This window comes from Aquila chrysaetos, chromosome 24 (genome assembly GCF_900496995.4).
Source record: "Aquila chrysaetos chrysaetos chromosome 24, bAquChr1.4, whole genome shotgun sequence".
Taxonomy (NCBI): Eukaryota; Metazoa; Chordata; class Aves; order Accipitriformes; family Accipitridae; genus Aquila; species Aquila chrysaetos.
In genome coordinates, this window is record NC_044027.1 from 17,767,261 (window position 1) to 17,774,742 (window position 7,482).

Sequence of the window (7,482 nt, forward strand, 5' to 3'; positions counted from 1 at the left end):
ACTTCTGGAGCAATTCTCACAGCAGGATCTGAAGGATTTCTCTATTTACAAACAAGTAAAGCCTTTTTACACACAACCTTGTACCAGTTTAGTTAGGACAACGCGGCCACCTTGGAGACACTCATTTCTGTTTGTTTTAACTTATTCCTAATCATTTTCATGTAAACGAAATAAGCCTGGCTATAGTCAAAATAAGCACCGTTTGCACCGTGTCAGCTGTGGCGCGTAGGGTGATGCCTGAGCCTTGAGCAGATGCTTAATGTAAAGAACTCAGAACTTTATTTGCTTTATTTATAAAAAATAACAACTCTAACATCCGATTCCATCACATGGGCTCACTCCGAGCAGCATCTTATCCCATGAGTGACTTCATCCTGTTACTGGGGATGCTGATGTGGGACAGCCCTGCCCAGAGCAGTGAGGTGGCCGAGGCTGCTAGCGGCTTTTCCCATTTTCTGGTCGGCATTACATGAGCTGGAGCAGACGGAGGGTTGGGATAGCTGGGGCTGTCACACCACGTTCAAAGCTGGAAAGGAGAATACCCAGGGGAGAAAAAAATAACTGAGCTGAACAGCCACCAAAGACAACAAACGAAAGGCTTTCTTGGGCAAGAAATTGTCTCCCTGGGTCCTGCAGCTTTGGCTGAGCAAAGATTTCAGGGGCCTGTCCCCAAAACGCAGCGTTAGAGCCCCATCCCTCCTCAGGCGTGATGGGTAACAGCGAGGTGCGGTGGATACGCCGTTCATCGTCCCATCACGGCCGATCACGCCTGGCAATCGCAATTACTAATGTTACAAGCAGCCTGCACTGACAGTTATCTCCCAGGGTCATGGTCTGGTTCAGAGAGCTCAGACACCGTCAAAATGCCAATTCTGAGCCCTGGGCCTCCCGGGGGATCTCTGCGGGGCTGACATGAAAACATTGCTGGGCTGGAATGAGACCCCCCGTGACCCAGGAGAGATTTACTGCAGCAGGGTTAAAGCTTTCCCAGTGAAATACACGCCAGCAAGGCTCCCTAATGGGAGCAGAGTGTAATTCCGGAGTGGGAAGTGAAATGAAGACACCACAAAGCGGTCAAGGAGCAGAGGAGCAAGAGACTAACGAGGCAGACCCAGCAGATGAATTCCTGGGACGGTCACAGGTTGTCATTTAACCTCTTTATCTCCATTTTCCAAAGGGAAAGGCAGACGTAATACCTACCTTCAGACCCGTTTCGAGCTTCGTGGCCGAGGGGTGTGTACCTAGATAGTTACTGCTCTCCATGGCCAGAACCTGTGCATCCTCCCACACCGCTCAGCTCTGCTACACCGATGGCAACAAATCCCCCAAGGAACCAACTCTTTCCTCACTTACGGTGTTTTAGTTTTGTACAAGGACATTAAAGATTGTCTCCGTTCTTGCAGGCGGGAGCACAAGCAGCAAAACTCATCATTTGGCAAATTCACTTGGCTGGTATGATGGGGAGAGGAGAAGGCATATCCCTCTGCTGTACATAAATAAACGAGGGTTTCTGATACATTTTGGTTTGTCATTTGCTGCTATTCATGATGGTTTGATAATCTCAATGAACTTTATATGGCTGTAATATACCTGCTGTGTCCTCTCCTCTCTCCTATGAATACCAATTACACTGAAGTGCTCGCGGAATTAGCATCAAAGTAAAGGTTTCTGGTAGCAGGTAATTTTCCCTCCCTACCAGATTGCCTTGTAGCTCACAGCACAGTGCAAATACTGGTTGCATGTGTTGGACTGGGTAGATAATACTGTTTCTACCTACAAAGAAAGCTTCTGTCCCCGTTACAAAAATTCATCCTGATATGACAATTGATCTGCTTTGCAAAGTCCTCTGAAGGATTGCTTCAGAAAAAGGACTCTCTCAGACAGACTTCTTAATTTTCTGCATTTCTTCCAGCACCCTCTTCCAGCACGGAGCTGCTCCGCTGGGCGTACGTGGTGATTCCCACGCCGGGGAGCAGCCCAGGCTGGTCCGTGGCACACCTCGGCCACCCTGACGGCCATCCCCGCCGCGGCGTGGCCGGAGGTAGGAAGGTCAGAAAGATCTTGCAGGTCTTGTTCATTACCGAGTTTGCTGGAAAGTCACGCCTCCGCACAAAATAAATTTGTCCTCTGCTCCCTGGCTTCATCCCAGACTGGTGCGGCGGTCCTTTGCCGTGGGCTCCCTGAGAGCTGTGAGGCTGGTACCCAGCCAGGCCGGCTCCCCACACAGTGTGCAGAAATACTGCTGGAAAGCAAGACGCAAAGTGTATTTTAACCGTCTTCAGTGTCCTTAGAGCCCGGAATTTGGAGAAGGAACAAAATCCCTAAAGCCTTGCGGTGAACAGCTGATGTTAAATTGAAGAGCTGCAGCCAGGAAGGGTTAAACGGACGGGGGATACTGCAGGATTGTTTCTTCTGCTTCACTAAACTACTGTTCAGATGAAAGAAAAAAAAAAAAAGAAAAGTTAGCTTTTCTCCTGCAAGAATGTAAATTTGGGTATTTTATCAAGTGATTTCTTCAGCCCTCAAGCCATTCTTCAATTTGAAATGCTAGATTAAAAAAAAAATGCAGGAAAGAGAGAGAAAGAAAGAAAATATTTTCGTCAGCCCAAGAACACTTTGCAGACATTATGTAAAATGTTGCCTATTTTGTTTCCTCTAGTCGCTGAACCAATCTTTCGCATTAAAATCAGCATAGTAGTAAATAAACATGTTTTCTCTAGCCCTGGAGCCATTCTGAGACATCAAATGGTACTTAAGAAATGTTTCTTTCTCCATCACAGAACATTTTTAAAATGTCCATGGCCGAAGGGAGGGAAGATGCTCTCTTGGCTGAAGCATTAGCAGGCTTTCTGCTCTCTCAAAGCTGGGGGAGGCCCTGGGCAAGTCACGGAGCTCAGATTTTCTCTCCTGCTTAAACACTCGGGGAAGAGCGGGAGTTTTCCAACTATGCAGCATCTCGCAGCTCCCTGTGGACGTGGCTGGATTTCCCGCGAAGCTTGGGGGGGCTTCCGAAATCCACACCACCGCCCCCCGGCCCCGCGCCGAGCCCGAGCTCTGCTGGCGAACGCAGCCGGTAAATGAAAGGTCTCGGGGCGACACGAATTACTCGAACCGCTTCCCCACGTCCTCTGCAGCACGGGGATGCTCTGACGTGAGCTGTGGTCCCTCAAGGAGGGACGAGGGGACGGTGCTGGCCATCCCCCCCGGGACGTTTGCCCCCGAGGAGCGGTGCCGCGGCCCCAGGAGGTGGACGTGGTGGTCCGGCGACAGGGAGGGCTCTCGCCGGAGGTTTTTCACCTGTTTGTACTGGGATGAAACTCAGCGGCTCCGCTCTGTTCGGCACGTGGCCAGACGGGCCGCCGTCGCCCAATTCCCTCCGCTGTGAAACGGGGAGTGGGTGTCCATGCCGGCGCTGGAGCGTTTGGAGCATCACGTTGGAGATGCTTCGATGAAAGACAAGGGAGGGGAGCGGGGAACGTCACGCTTTAAGGGTCGTACGATTGCTCTACCTCAGAATGCAGTTTGGGGACATATTTCTCATGCATAATTTCTAAAAAAAAACCCGACTTTATCTTGCGCAGCAAAGGAAATGTGTTTGTCCTGACCTGACACTGTTTTTTAAAGTGTCAAGTGCTAATGAAATTCCTCAGCCTTGAGCAGTTCTAGGCATCCGATGTTGATTTTTAAAATATGGGGATATTTTGCTGCAGATTTTAAGGCAGCCTCGAGATGATAAATGTTCCAGAGTGTGAGAGAAAAGAAACTTCCAGATTCAAAGAAGTTCTGACACAATCTTGCATGCAAAACAGACAGAAAGAGGCTCGTGCTTTAAAGAGGTTTTTGTTATTCCTTTGAAATTTATTTAGAAGACGTAGGGCTAACACTGTGCACTTTAATCATGCAAATGGGTTTGCTGATTTTAATATTTTGGGCTTAGAGAAGCAACAAAGCAAAATGACTTTTTTTTTTAGGCTATAGGATGAAATTTGGAATGGAAATTCGGAATGGAAATTTGCCCACAAGTCTCAAGCAGTCCCACCTCAGGTAACTCTGCTGTTGTCTATAAGGCTTAAAAGGGTTTTTACCGCAGGAGAAGGGTCCGGAAGGAGCGAGCGGAGCTGGGGGCAGCCCGGGAGCGTGGCGGGTCCCGCGCGCGGTGCCTGGGCTCAGCTCTAGCCGGGGTCTGTGGAGCCGTGGGTCCGCACGGGTCTCGGTTTGGACGTCGCCCTCCGACATTAAAATCTGGGTTGCGAGACCATCAAACCCCAAAAGTCTCCCGGCTTTTTCTGGGGGGTGGGAGCTCCGTGCCCCCACGGGCTTCCCTCAGCGCTGCGGCATCCCCACGGCCAGACCACAACCCTCTTCTCCTGATCAGCTTCGAGGGTTTAAACCTCCTAAACGGCACCCGTCACCCCGTCCCACCCCGCAGCTCGCTCGGTCCCGCCCCGAGCAGAGCAGCTCCCGCACGTGGCGGTTCCAAGCAGAATCCCTCGGGATGCAGAATCCCTCGGGATGCAGCCAGCGGGACTCGGTGACGCCCCGGGCCCGCGGAGCCGTTCCCTCGCCGACACGCAACGTTCGGCATGCGCGCCGCCGGTTGTAAAATCCGGGCCCAAAGGAGCAACCGTTCGCGGGACGGCCGGCCGCGAGGGCACGTGGAAGCGAGAAGACGTAGGTGGCGAGATCTCGATGACGGAAATAAAACAGATAAAGGGCTGAAAAACCCCACGCGCTCGGCTGTAAGAGACCGGGGGGGCTGCAGGCGCAGGAGGCGGCTCGGCGGGGCGGGCTGGGACCACGCGGACCTTTCCCCGGCGCGATCCCGAAGCGAATCCCGCAGGATTTCTCCTCCAAAGGGAACGCCGGAGCTCAGAGCCCGTGGCGTCGCCCACGGACCAGCCCCATCGCCGAGCGGCACCGCCCGCACGGCATTCGCGGCGACTCCGAGAGAGAGCCTTCGTGATCCCGAGATCCCGTGGTCCCGGTGTGGGACGAGGGCCGGGAGCAGGCGGGCGGAATGGCTGGAGCGAGCCCAGGAGGGGGCTGGGACCCGGCGCAGCCCCCCCGGCGCGTGCCGTTTGCCGCCTCCGAGTTTTGGCATCGCCGTTGGGTTCCGAGCAGCAGGATGTATGACCAGGGGACGTCGGTTTGGAACGTGAAAATTTCCAGCTCCCTCGGTTTGGTTTGGGTTTTTTTAATGAATATTCTGAATGAACCCCTGCGAAGGGTAAAAACGTCTTTTACTGAAGTGGGTAACGGAGCATTTCCAAAGCCCGGTGTCAGGGCTGCCCCGTAACGGCGTCCACCAGCTCGGGCGAGACCCCGAAATTATTTCAATTTGGGGCGAAAGCGAGGGCTTGGGCCGGGCCCCTCCGCGAACGCGCCCCCGCGTCCAGCCACTGCCCCGCGCCCGCGCCGCGTCCCACCGCTCGCGTCCGCCCGACGCCGAGCGCGGGGCGGGCAGCGCGGCGGGCAGGTGGGCCACCCGGGCAGGGCGCCCACGCGGCGCTCCAGCCCCCAGAGCCGTGTGAGAAAGTGGGCTCCTATAGGAAACACATAACGTTTTAAAAAAGGAAATAATAAAAGAAAATCATAAGGCAGTCGGCAGTTGGGCTAGGTGACCGTTGTAGGTCCCTTCCAGCTGAGCTGGTCTAGTCTGTTAAAATAAAATAAAATAAAATAAAAAATGACAATGATAAAATGAAGTGAAAAATAAAAAATGAAACAAAAAAGAAACAATGAAATGAAAAAATTTAAGTAAGAAAAGAAAGTAATGAAGGTAAATAAATAAAAATAATAAAATTAAATGACAAATTAGAAAAGGAAATGTAAAAATTTAAAATAAAAAATAAAAAATGAAGTAAAAAGGAAATAAAAACAAAATAAAAAGGAAATAAACCCCGAAATAAGAAAATGAACGAAAACGTAAAACAAGAAAGCAATAAAATGAAAGAAAATTGAATAAAATTAAAGCCATGATTAAAACAGAAGACAGTAAATAAAATACAATTTAAAATAAAATAAATAATAAATAAATAAAATAAAATGAATGACATGAAATAAAGTCAATAAGATAAATAAAATGAAATTTAAAAAAAAATTAAAATAAAATTAAATAAAGTAAAATAAAAACTAATAAAATAAAATTAAAAAAACCGAACCGAACCAAACCAAACCAAACTAGACCAGAACAACCCAAAATCCCTAAGACGAAAGAAGAGGGGAGGGGAGGAGAGGTTTCCACCCCCGTGACCCGCCCGGCCCCCTCCACGGCCGTGCCCGGTGGGGGGGTGTCCGCCCGCCCTCCCGCCCGCCCGGTCCCGCGTCCCGCCCTCCCGCGCTCCCTCCTCCCGAGCGGGGGCATCCCCGGAGAGAGAGGGGCGGGAGGTGGGACCGGCCGCCCCCCCGCCTCACCCGCCACCCCCCCCCGCCCCGGGCCGGTCCCACCTCCCCTCTCCCCCGCCCCTCTCCCCCTCTCCCCCCCCCGCGGCGGGGCGGCCCGTCCCGGTGCCGGTGGCGGGGCCGGTGCCGGCGGCGGGGCCGGCAGAGCGCGGCGGCCGCGGCTGCTGGGCGAGGTCAGGGAAAGTCCATGTGAGGAGCGGCTGGAATCACTTCCTGCTGCCGCCGCCGGGACCGCCGGCACCCGCCGCCGCTAGGCCCAGGGCAGCGTCCGTGGGGCCCGGGCGCCCCGCAGGTGAGAGCCGCGGCCCCCCCCCGGGACCCCCGGCGGGGCGGGAGAGCCAGGGGAGGGCCGGGGCGGGGGGGGGGCCGGGGCGGTGACCCGCGACCCGCCGCCCCCCCCCCCCCCGGTTTTATTATATTCCACCAAGTGTGGGAGACCCCCCCCCGCCGCCCCGATCCTGAAACTCGGGGAAAGCTGTGCAACACGCGAACGCGCCCCAGCCCCCCCTTTTTTTTTGGGGGGGGGGGGACACACGGACACCCCCACGCCCACCCCCACACCCACGACAGACGCACATCGCGCCTTTAATCCGAAGCTTTTCCATTCCCGATCCCACTGCGGTTCCCCGCGGGGAGGGTTGGGCTCAGCCGAACCGAACCGGGGTGCGCGTTGGGGGGGGGGGGGGGGAATGGGGATTTTTGGGGTGTTGGGAGGGGGCGAGCCACGGGGTCCCGTGGGGAGCGGGGTTGGGGGACGAACTGGGTTAGTTCCTGGCTGTGTTTTCGAGTCTTGCGCGAAATGTGGAAAATCGGGTTATTATTAGAAATACCTTTCTGAGGAGGCTGCGGTGCTGGCTGGCGGTTTTATTTTTTAACGGCTAAATGCAGACGCAGGCTCGTACTTTCTCTCCCAGGGGAGGAAAACGCCGTGAAAGGGGAGATACTAAAAAAAAAAACAAAAAACCAAACCACAAAACCAAAAGGCAGCCGAACGCCTCAATTCGGAGTTCAGGAGCGAGCCCTGGGGTGCCCGGTGCCCCCCTCACACGGCTGGGGGCTTGCGGTGGGACCGGGGGGGCT

General features: G+C 53.7%; 1 protein-coding gene across 1 annotated transcript in view; it reads left to right on the forward strand.

Moving 5' to 3' along the window:
* The first annotated feature begins 6,499 nt into the window (after nucleotides 1-6,499).
* The window catches only part of NACC2 (NACC family member 2), a 63,594-nt gene continuing 62,611 nt past the window's right edge, over nucleotides 6,500-7,482 (forward strand). Inside the window, exon 1 of the mRNA XM_029999657.2 lies at nucleotides 6,500-6,694. The gene's annotated coding sequence lies outside the window, so the exon portion shown is untranslated. The remainder of the gene's footprint in view (nucleotides 6,695-7,482) is intronic.